The sequence below is a fragment of the Tiliqua scincoides genome, chromosome 4 (assembly GCF_035046505.1).
Source record: "Tiliqua scincoides isolate rTilSci1 chromosome 4, rTilSci1.hap2, whole genome shotgun sequence".
Lineage (NCBI taxonomy): Eukaryota > Metazoa > Chordata > Lepidosauria > Squamata > Scincidae > Tiliqua > Tiliqua scincoides.
The window spans coordinates 143,265,391-143,277,293 of record NC_089824.1 but is presented as its reverse complement, the minus strand read 5'-3'; the positions used below and the strand labels follow the sequence as shown (position 1 = coordinate 143,277,293).

Here is an 11,903-nt window from a genome sequence, read left to right as displayed (position 1 = left end):
CTTTAAAATCCAGTAGGATTGTTCTCGGGGTACTTCTAGAGGAGGCATAAAAAAGCACAGGGGCACAACTCCAGGAGAAGATTTTGGTGAAGAGGGAAGAGTTGCAGCAACATTCAGTGATCCAGTCCGGTGAATCTAGTCAAGTGGTTCCCAACCTTTTGGAGCCTGTGGATCACTGAGGCAAAAATTGAAATTGTCATGGATCATGTACAACCCCCATCTCTCCGCACACAAAAAATACAATTAAGTTTGTAATAATTAGAGAAGATTTATAGAGATTTATTTATAGGAAAGATTTGTGGGTTGCTGTTTTTGTTGTCAGTTGTGGGCAGTCCATTCTTTGCCTTCTCTGGTGGTCTGTGGGGGACACTGACTTGGTGAGATGCTGGAAGTGATCAAAGGCAATCTGATTTTTTCCTAAGACTTTACGGAGTACTTAGAGTCTCATGGACCACCTATGATCTGTGGATCATGGGTCGAGAACCTGTTGTATAGTCTTAGGTGTATTCCAAGAAGAAAAAAAAAATCAGGTTTAAGTGGAGAAAAGCTGTGTATTTTAAAAGCATTTTATTATGGTAATTTTTTTTACACACCATGGTATCTATAGACATAGGTGCTATGTCTATTGCTGTACCATGGGATAACCGCATGTAGACATTACTTCTGTCATGTGGCTTTTATATATTCTCATGGTTTTTGGTGGTTTGATGTCCATTTCATGTGTATATTTTCATTCCTGGCTTGTTTTCCTATGTAGTTTCTGTTTTCCCACCCTCACTCAAGGTTTTCCCACCCAGACTTTCCCAGTGTGCAAAGTCTGTCTCACACTGTTTACTATGGAAATTCCCTATCAATGTGTTATGCATGTGGGTTTAGTCCTCAAGAACAGCTGTTCCCAAACTTGTCAAAGGGTGTTGGGACCACGCTGAGTGTTGGAGGGGGTGTGCCTTGACAGTGCTGCAGCGATTGTGGTGCTGCAGGAACCCAGGGTCGTTAGAACATTCCTGGGGGTCGTGAAGCCTCCCAGAGGGTCCTAGAGGCTTGTAGTCCCCTTTGCGAGCCCCCCCCCCCCCCCCGCTGCAGCATTGAGCTCTGATCACTGACTGGAGCTCATTTCTGGTTTGCAGTTGGATTTCTGATCACCAATTGAAGTTCACTGCTGCAGCGGGGAGGCCCACAGAGGGGGCTGCGAGCCTCAAGGCCCTCTGAAAGGTTCCAGGACCTTCCAGGAATGTTTTAATGACCCTGGATCCCTGCAGCATGTGACTGCTGCAGCACTGTCTGGTCACCCCTTCCTGGGCTACTTCCCTTAAAGGGGAATGACCCACTTCTGGTTTCCGTGATAGGTTGTGACCCAGTTTTGGAACTGCTGCTCTAGAAGTCGATCTGAATACCTTCACAAAGTGATTGCCACAGTTGGAGTGTAAAAAATACACCTCCCTACCAAGGGTCAGGCACTTTCCCTTCCTTGTATAGACAGGGGATAAGTATTGGGGTTTGTGGATTGAGCGGGTGAATGATAGCTTCCACTACTTCCTCTCCAGCCCAGGACTTGCAGCCAGGGAAGAAGCTGAGGTCCCTTTAGCTCTGTTCCCAGTAATGTTAGAACTATTTCGGCCAAGATCTAGATTTAGGCTGAGTGACTTATTTCTCCATTCAAATAATCCAGAAAAAAGTTGCAAACTTTTTAAACAGAATGGCTCTCCGAAGCTTCCATAAGCTATTTCCAGTTTTTGGAAGCAAATTGGAAGTGGCTTATGGAGGCTTCTATTCTAAGACCTGCGAGTCCTTTAGATAGCTGAGGCTTCAACCCACAGGTTGCCAGACCAGGGCAAGCTTCGGTAAGTATTGGGCTTCCAGAATGGCTCCTATTTGGAGCCAAACCAGTGCAGGCATGGACAGGAGGGCCCAGATTGTGACCCACTCCGTTTGGGCTAGTGACCCACCAGTGGGTCATGACCCATACTTTGGGAAGCACTGCAATAGAACAGTTCTTCTGGCTTTAAGTGACACTGCTGAAACACAGTTGTATACTAAATGTTTTCATAGGCTCGAATGTGACTTTGAGTCACATTTGAAATGGATATGGTCAGAGAACATTGTTGGTCAGGTTCATTTCACTTGCACCTTCACAGCTCATGATTATGAAAGAGGAGAAATAGGCCCAAAGTACTGCTGCTTCCTGCTCGCTCTATATTCACATCCAGCTTAACCTTCAACCTATCATGTTCATTTTCAGTTGTTCCTATTCCCCAGGATTTGGAGGGTCAAATTGTTCCATTGCAGAACAGTCTTCCACCTCTTAAAATATGCTCAACCTGTGCTGGACCCTTTCCTTCTTGCTGTGAACTTCGCATGTGGATGAGAAAATTCAGCATCACTCATCAGACTGTGTAGTCATGCTCTCGTTCTACAATGAGGAACATAAAATGTGCAATGATGGTTATTGGGTAAAACACTATCTCTCCCTGAGGTGGAAAATAAATGTCTATGCTGTTTGGCAGTCATAAATATTTATAATTTGCCAGAGTCACAGATAAAATAGATGCCCTGTTGTGACATACATAAATAATGTTAAATGAAAAAAAAATTCAATTTTAAAAATAGAAATTTTCTCTACAAAGAAATTCAGGGTGGTGGCTGTCTTTTTAGAAAAAAGACCTTTGATCTTCTTTCCCATGCTAGGGAGAAAATGGGAGACAAGAGAGTAGGAGTGCAGGAGATAGTATGGTGGACCCACACACTGGGAAGTAGGAAGTAAGCATGGACATTAAGGAACAAGATACAGCTCAGAAGACAGTCACAGAACCAAGCTCTGTACATCCCGTCTGAATGGTTAGACCAGTGTTTCTCAAACTGTTGGAATCCACTAGGTGGGTCGCAAGCCAATTTCAGATGGGTCCCCATTCATTTCAATATTTTATTTTTAATAGATTTGATGCTGCATTTGGGGAAATGTTACAGACCTGTACTTTTAACAAGCTACTTCATATATTCTTTTAACAATGATAGTAAATGAAACCTACTCCTGGGTAAGTGCGGGTAGGATTGCAGCCTAGGATTGTTAAACATTTTCCTGCTCGATGATGTCACTTCTGGTCATGACGTCACTTCCAGTGGGTCCTGACAGATTCTCATTCTAAAAAGTGGGTCCCAGTGCTAAATGTGCTAGAACCACTGGGTTAGACTGTATTTTATAACATCTTACAACAACAAAGCCAAACCCAAGCATTTTAAACAGTGGTTTGCCACTATTTCCTCTGGCTTTTCTTCATTACCAACCATACTGATTTATTTTTGATTTTTTTTTAACGGTCATATACATTGGATATATTACTGCACAGCATAACACGGGCAAGCAAAACCCTTTGTGAGGTTTTTACAGCTCATGAAATGACTGTCACTTTTGTTTGGTTTTTCTAAAATATAACTTTGTTTTGTTTTAACATTTTAGAAGGAAAAAAATTAGCAAAGCCTCTTGGTCTTGTGTTCTGGATCACTCTACAATCACTTACCCACTTCTCTCCAATCCACACCTCACCAAAAGCATCTAAATAGGCGAATGAGCTTTGAAGTAGGAAGGAATAAGGCAATTTCAAGCTTATCTCTCAGGAGAATGAAAAAGTTGGACTAATTTTCATGGAAATGCTCATATAAATTCTAGGTTAGGCCAAAATACTTCTGAAAATTGAAAGCAGTATTGTTCCTCCTTTCCTAATTTTTTTAAACCCCAATCTTACTCTTACTTTAATCAGGGCCCAATCCTATCCAAACTTCCAGCGCGAATGTAGCCGCAAAGCAGCCCTGAGATTCCCTTACATTGAGGAGACCTCCGTGACTGGCTGCCCCACAGCAGGAGGCAGTGTGCACCCTGTTGGCATGGCTACATCAGTGCTTGAAAGTTGGATAGGATTGGGCCCTCAGAGAATTTAGGCAGCAGACCAGTTCAGTGGCTCCACCCACCCTCCCTATGAATGATCTGAGATTAGTTAGTTGCCTCTGGAGCTGAGTGGGAATTTTTTGCTCTCTGTCTTGTTGACCTTAGTGGGGGGGGGGTGGGTGTTTTTTAAAATACAGGTTGAACCTCATTATTTGAGTGGGTTCCGTTCCAAGCACTCATGTGGATGGCAAAAAGCGCACTATAGCAAATCCATTTAAAAAACAAAGTTTCTTTGCTCCGTTGATTTAAAAACAGCCTTGCTGACCTTTGTAATGTAAGATAAAAGTCATTAAGAAGACAATCAATCAGTCATCCTCCAGGTGCTTACAAAGGTGCTTCACTCAGTTCCTCCCTTCACCAATGCAAAGTGATCACATTTCTTTCACTGCTCGGGGGAAGGGAAGGGTTGCCTGGAGAGAGGACTGATAGATTGTCAGCCAGCTGCCCCCCCTCTCACATTAAGGAGGCTATTGTTAAAGTACAGTTTACTTTTTAAAACTGATTTTAAAGGGGTGCATTTTTTCCCTTCTGCAGGGATCAGCACATTCCTTCTCATTTGCAGGGGCCATTCGTGTTGAGTCAAATCTGTGTATAAATAGGCTGGACATGTAACCTATTCTGGATTGTTTGGGTAAGGGTGGGTTTGTTTTGCCAGGTTGGTCACAGCTGGCAGGTTTTCTGTGGGTGTGGGGTTAAGAACTGGGATTGGTTTGCACTCTGAGATTAGCTGATTGGTTAAAGGGAAACCAAGGCCCACCCTAGAGATTCAAGGTACTGGATTAGATCCCTTTGAGCAGGGATTGTGGAGTCAATCTCAGAGATTGATGGCAATTCATAGCTTCCTTAATCCACCTGTTCTGGGGATGGTTGTGGTAGATGGTCAGAAACTGGGTGTTGTCAGTAGGGAATCTTTTGAGTCAGGGTGAGGATACTCAAAAGGAATGTTATGTTTCCACAAGCATAGGAATCCACAGCAGATAGAAGTGCAGTTGAAGTCTTCATTGCAGATTTGATTATTTAAATAAATGGTGAACCATTTTAACCCACATCACCTTGCATCAGAACCTTATTGGGAATATGTGGGTAATGCTCTGTTTGAGGATGGTGAAGATGGAATGCCTTCGCAGCAGGAAAAATATCTTGTCTAATAATTTGTTAGATGCTAACTGTGTTTTGTTTTGTTTTTAATCTGAACGACTAATACTATTGTGATTACTGAGTGATTGACCACTAAGCAATGATAAATGTTCTAAGTTTCTACAGAATATTTTTAGTTTCTTCGCTTTGGGGATAAGGAAAAATAAGAAAAACCAAACATATGACAAACAAAGTATTTATTAAGAATAACACAAATATTTGATTTCAGTTCCATTCTGATTTATGTGAATTAATATATTAATGTGACTGACATTCCTGCATGATTCATCAGATGCTAATCTGGGCTTTCTGCAGGTTAATTGCTGTATGTGGTAAGATGATTTATATAGAGAAATAATCTTCATTTGCTCCTGGATGAAGTCACGTTCAGGTCTGTTGATGAAGTCACGTTCAGGTCTGTTGAGTATAACTCAATCTCTTCAGATTCAGAATCTGTCAGAAAAGTAAAATTGCTATCAATAACCTGTGGTCAAACAAACAGAACTGCAATTTGAAAGCAGTATATTTTAGGAGCTGCAGATACTTTTATGAAATAAACAATGTTCTTGGCACTGTAATGAATAAAAATATCCAATGTTTGTTGACTAGGTGTAGCCGTGGCACTCACTCAGTACTGGAGCAGAGACAGCCAGTGAAGCTCCAAGATCTTGTCAGAGCAGGAAATGCTGGATCTTTAATGATCTCATAAGACTTGGCAAGATTCAAGTAGGTGACCACCAGGAAGTGGCAGGGAAAGAGGCTGTGGGGGGTTTAAAAGGAGGGGAAAGCAAGTGCCCTCTGGGGAGCCTTTTTCAGGTGCCTTGGATGCCCTCCGAGGAGAAAGGCAAGTTACACATTGAATTAATAATAATAATAATAATAATAATAATGAGTGGAGGACAGAAGGATAGAGGAAGGGAGGAGGAAAAGGACTGAGAGAGAACATGAGAGGGAGGGAAAGAGATGGAGTAAAGGAGAGCCCTGTGGAGGACAAGGGTGGAAGAGAGAAGGAAAGCCCTAGCAAGAAGAGGAAAGGAAGAAGTGAGCCACAGCCAGAAGAGAATAAACATATAAGTGGTGGAGGCAAATGGAGCCCCAAAGAAAATGTAAGCAAGACAGTAGAATCTTGGGCAGCTGGACAAAAGAAGAGAAATAAAGGGGGCGTGGTAATTTTGTACTGATACCAGTGGGACAGAGTCCATGCCCACAGGCAGGGGAGTGAGGAAGTTTCCTGCAAGGGAAGATGCTCAACTAGTGACTACAAGAAGATGAATACTGTTACCACAACTGTACTGGGATTAAACTGCTGAACTGATTTGGACTAGGAAACTTGTGCTCTAATGTAAATAAACCTTTAACCTGCATCTCTGGGGTGGTCTGCCTCAAATTCTTGATAGCCAGTAAGCAGACCACCTCCCATAATGTCACAGACTAAGGGCCCAATCCTATCCAACTTTCCAGCAGAATGGGGGCAGGGAGGGGCAAAAAGGGTGTGGGGGAGGGAGGAGACAACTAGAAAAGTCATTGGAGCCACCCATGTGGCATCAGCAGCTAGATACAGTAATATGGGAAACCAAACACACTTCTAAAATCTCCCCCTAAAATTGTTTAAACAGAAAATCGTGCAGAAAATTAGTATCATCGTATTTAGGCTCACACTAGAATGGAAAGTGTCCTGTGCGTACCAAAACATGCAGCAGCTATAGTCTTGCAGCTGTATCCCTAAGCTCCTATACACTCCTTCATGGTAAGTCAAAGAGCTACTGTAGCAGGCCAGTTTTCTCCCAGATTTGACCCTGTGTTAACAAGTGTCAGGCAGGCATTTCTTGGCCCAGCATATATGGCTTACCAGTAGCTGCAGCTGTATACTTGTGGTAGTGTCCCCAGCATCCTGTGTGGGCAGTAAGTCTGAGTAGATAGGGAAATGTAAGATCCCAGGAAATTTCTGGGACCCCGTTTGGCTCCTGGGCCTGGCTACAAATTACCCCCTTTACCCCCTCTCCTAGGCCCTGAAGATGGGCATGATATAAAAGCAATATATTATTATATAGTACCTTGATCTCCTACGACCATCCATGATACAAATTCTTTAGTAGAATGTATTTTTGACACTAATTGTGGAATCTGATAATGTGGCTGTTGGTTCTTGTGTAGATCAAATGGAACACAGAGAGTCTCCTTGTATCTGGTTTCCTAGGAAGTAAGTATGTACATAAGGAAGGTTGCTTCTTAATTTAGCATTTAAACATGTTAACGAAAACATTTCCACTTTTCAAATTTTCTAAATTTACGTTTCTAGTGATTGAGCTACAATTTTAGTTATTTATTTAAAACATTTATTTTCCATCTTTTCATCCCATTACATAGACAACCAGCAGGGCAGCTCGCAATATATATATATATTTATCAATATCAAAAATTAAAAACAAAACTGAAAGCAAGAGATGAACAGCACACATAACCAGCACATAAAACCTCACACATCAGTAAGCTTCAATCTAAATGCAAGAGCAGACTGTGAAAAATGTATTTTTTCCCAAGAATCTAACAACAATAAATTGTGGGAAGAAGGGGTAGAATATATGCACACCACACAACTGCCCACATTACACAAATTAACGGCCCAATCCTATGGGCCTGCTGCATGGCTGGAACTTCATTCCAGCGGCAGTGCATTTTACAGCCATTGCAAAACGTGACACACCATACATAGGGAGCAGCCTAGCTGCTGCCCCAGGTGGGAAGTGGCAATGGCCAGGCAACAATGGCCTCTGTGAAAGCCCTGCACAGTACTTTGATGCAGGGCAGGCAGTGGGCAGAAAGGGGCAGGAAAAAGGAATAACAGGGCAGTGGGGATGGGAATGTGTTGAAGGTGGGAAGGAGGTGGCTATCAATGGTACTGGCTTCACTGCAACCTATTTCCCTTTCTCAGCCTTGATCCATCTACCTGGGTCCACTCAGTCTTGCACCAGCAAAACAGTTGGAGCAGGTCTGAGTAGACCAATTGCAGCAGTGGAGGCCTGCCCCAGGAAAGGGAACATTTGTTCCCTTACCTTGAGCAGACTGCTAGGGTAGAAAACTCCCCAAGAAATGCAGTGCGTGCCCCATCTGTTACATTTGTTTGGGCTGTCCAGCTGCAGTCTTGTAGACAGACACTTTCCTGGGAGCTCTAGTAAACCTGAGAGGGAGCGGAGGGGGCAAGTGTCTTCAGGTGGTACACCTGGAGGGCGCTGCTGCCATCTACTACCCTCCTTTGCTGTGTTGTGCATCTTTCTGAGCGGTCGACTGCTTCTTTCAAAGTGGAAAAAAGCAGGCGGCTGCTCCAAGCAATGCACAACCACTTGGAGTGTGCCGGAAGTAACTGTGGTGATCTCATCATGTCACTGCAATTACTTCCGGGTCAGGTGGGGGAGTGGGATTTAAAGGGAAGGCCCCAGGGTGGCAGAACACCCAGGAACGCTGCTCCCTGGATGTAAGTCTTACTGAACACAATGGGACTTCTAAGTAGGCATGCATAGGACTGTGCTGTAAGTTTTAAAGTGAGTTATTCAAACTTTGTAGAAGGAACAAGTGTTCCGGAGCCTATTTTCTTTTGGCAGTTCATTTCATCTCTCTCAGCATGACCTGCCCCCACTAATCCCAACACCTCACACTTTGAGACCTCTGGCTGTATCACTACTTGGTGATTGATTCCCCCAAACCATAATACAAACTATACTTGTATAATGCTGTTTAAGGCAAATGGACAATGCTCACATACCCCATGAACTTGAACTTCAACATCAACTATATATGGATCTTTTTCAGTAATTTTCAGTATGATCTCATGAGAAGAATTCTGATGACAACCTTCTAAAGAGTCTAAAATGCGTCCAACCAAAATTGATTCTGGAAGCCTAGAAGAAATCAAGGCATGGTATTTTCAGAATCATTTAAGAAACTCAAGAGTGCGACTTTAATTAGGCTAAAATGATGTCAAATAACGTCATTGCTATACCAAGAAACTAGCTGCAATGCTATGCATTGAGATGAAAGATCTTTGCACTTTGCTATCATTTTGATGGACGGTTGTTCTCCATCCCGGCCTGTGGAAGCCTTTACTTCAAATCTGTAATCCTGGCTTTGGTCACCAGAGCGCAGACTAACCTTTAGAAGAAAGAAAAGTAGTAAATATCACAGAAATGAAATCAAATGGTTGTTCATACCATAAAATAATGACTTCATGATTTAATTTGAAACTATAACTATGGCTTGGGACGAGAGTTACTAGGACATCCTGTTCCCACATGAAATCTTCTTCAGAGACTTGGAGGGTTCCCACCACTGGAAGTGACGTGGGTGGCCATGAAGACCAGTGCTTTTTCAGTGGAATGCCACTCCATGTGCTTCTCTCAGTTACTAAAACAGCTCCTTTTTGCTGCTTTTAGCAATGAACAACTGATGTTACTGTTACATGTGTTCTCTGTAGCTGATCATATTATTTGTTTCTTTTTTCAGAGATTTCAATAGAACTTACTATTGTCTGGTAGATGCATCATGAATGGAGGTAGGTGAAAATGGTTTTAATGTTTTTGCAGTTTTTGGTATTTTCCAAAGTTAGAAGTTCAGAAAGCGGTGTTATGTGTTTTTATACAAAATTTACAGTATACATTATAATCACATTAAAAGTATACTAGGTAGATGATATAGGTGGTATAGTGTCAGCAGATGCAGCCAGTCATTACCCCATTAAATAATAAATAAAAAGCAAATAAAATGGTTTTATTTTTTCACAGATTTTTTTTTACAATAATGAGAAGTGCAGTAAGCAATGATGTATGCTTTTATTTCATTCTCATTGTTTTCACCCATCTCTACTAATGAATACTTGAGGATGCACAGTGTAAATATTTTACTAATCAATCAATTATCTGCCAGAGACATTCGACTACATCTTTTATGTGTTTTGGGATGTACAGAAACTTCTTGAGAAATTTCCTTTATGAAATCTTTTGAAAACTCTTCAGGCTTCTCTTTAATCTTCCAATATCACTTTCCTAAAATTTAGGTGCCAACCCTAACTCTTAAGCTAGAATCTATAAGTGGCCAGTACAACATGACCTACCAGACCAAACAAAGTCTAGTTTTTGTTTTTTGCAGACCAAGGGCCCATTCCTAATCTTCGTGAGCCGGTTCACTGCCAGCATGCACTGTCGCTGGAGCTCCACCGCTCGGGGGTCACACAGACCGCCAAGCAGGGAGAGGTAGGTGGGGGAATGGGGGGAGGCGGGGAGGAGGAAGGTGGAGTGAGGGCAGGGAGAGGGCGGGGAGGAGGCGTGCCGGGTGGAGGGAATGTGGTGGGACCAGTGGATCTTCAGTCCACCTGATCCAGAGCCTCTGTGTCAGGCCAGCCACCCAACACTGAGGTTCTGAATTCTACACTGACCTTCGGGTCATCATAGAATTGAGTAGCCCCATTATGGGGCTACTTGGTTTACCTGAGGGAAGGGGACAAAAGTCCCCTTCTCCCAAGGAGGCAGCAGTGGCTATGTGGTGAGCACAGGATGCAGTGGCAGCCATTTTCTGCACCACTGCAGCCTCGCATGCCAGGCAGCTCAGGATTGGGCTGTCAGACAGGTAGCAAAAATAGGGAGTGTACCATGCTCTTAGCGGGCTGCCATAAATGGCTAGTGGGCTATATTCACCACAATGGTTTACAATCATGCAGTCATGATTGAATGAAAACTGGTAGTCCAGTTTTGGCTTTTACATAGTTTTTTATGGACTAGTTTGACCTTATGAGCAAGTACTTTCCACTTCCAGTAAGCACACTGTCACTAGAGGGAAGCAAGACCTGAGTATTCACTGTTGCAAATATTGGATATTAGAATATTCTTGGTGGTGACTGAAAGGTACAGTTATTTTTTTAAAATACCACAGCAATTACTAGCTCTGGTAACAGATCTGTGCAGAAAGTCTTGAAACACTGAGGGCTGAAATGCGACAATATTTTTCACCGCAAAGCTCCTAAAGAACATGAAAGAACATGTTTCTAGTTGGCAACCTTCAGTCTCGAAAGACTATGGTATAAGCCTACAGCACCCGGTATTCCCAGGCGATCTCCCATCCAAGTACTAACCAGGCCTGACCCTGCTTAGCTTCCAAGATCAGACGAGATCGGGCATGTGCAGGGTAACAGTTGCTGAAATGTTTATTCCCAGTGAAAGTAAAAGAAATACATGCATATAAAGGTGCTTTGGAATTCCAGTTCTCCAGCAAGCTCAGACCAAGATAGGCATTCTCTTCTTGCTAAGGTATGTCCCACAAAAGATACATGGCACAGAACTTTGGAGGAAAATATGGTCACGAAAGTTACAATGCTAGGTACCATTTGGCAAATGTAGCAGGTACTGGCTAAACTCTACCCTCCCCAGTGTGGACACCTAACTAGGAGGAGACAGCTGAATTGTTGCAGCCCTTTATTGGGCAAAATACCCTGGTTGCAAAACTAGAGTAATCTCACAGCTTGCCCAGCTTCTTCACTGCCAAAGAAGCTGAATTGCTCCACCTGAGCTGGGTTACCACTAAAGTAGGCATCCTAATTCAAGCTTGGGGTCAAACCAGCCTGCATCTCCAATTTGGGTAGACTCTGAAAACTGATTTTGACTCTTGCATGTCTAAGGGCAGACATCTGATCTGCCCTTCCCATCTAACCCCCTTCCCTGCCCTGCACTAGCTGCCAGTCATGGGCAACTTGGCTAAAAATCCAAAGACTGTCCTTGACTAAGGACAGTCTAAGGTAAGTGAAAAAACTACCTTCACTTCAATTGCTCTTCATCAATTTGGA

At 42.9% G+C, this 11,903-nt stretch overlaps 1 pseudogene; it reads right to left on the bottom strand.

Annotated features, from left to right (window-relative positions):
* Positions 1-11,146: 11,146 nt before the first annotated feature.
* Positions 11,147-11,263, bottom strand: LOC136649822 (5S ribosomal RNA; annotated as a pseudogene).
* Between the last annotated feature and the right edge of the window lie 640 nt (positions 11,264-11,903).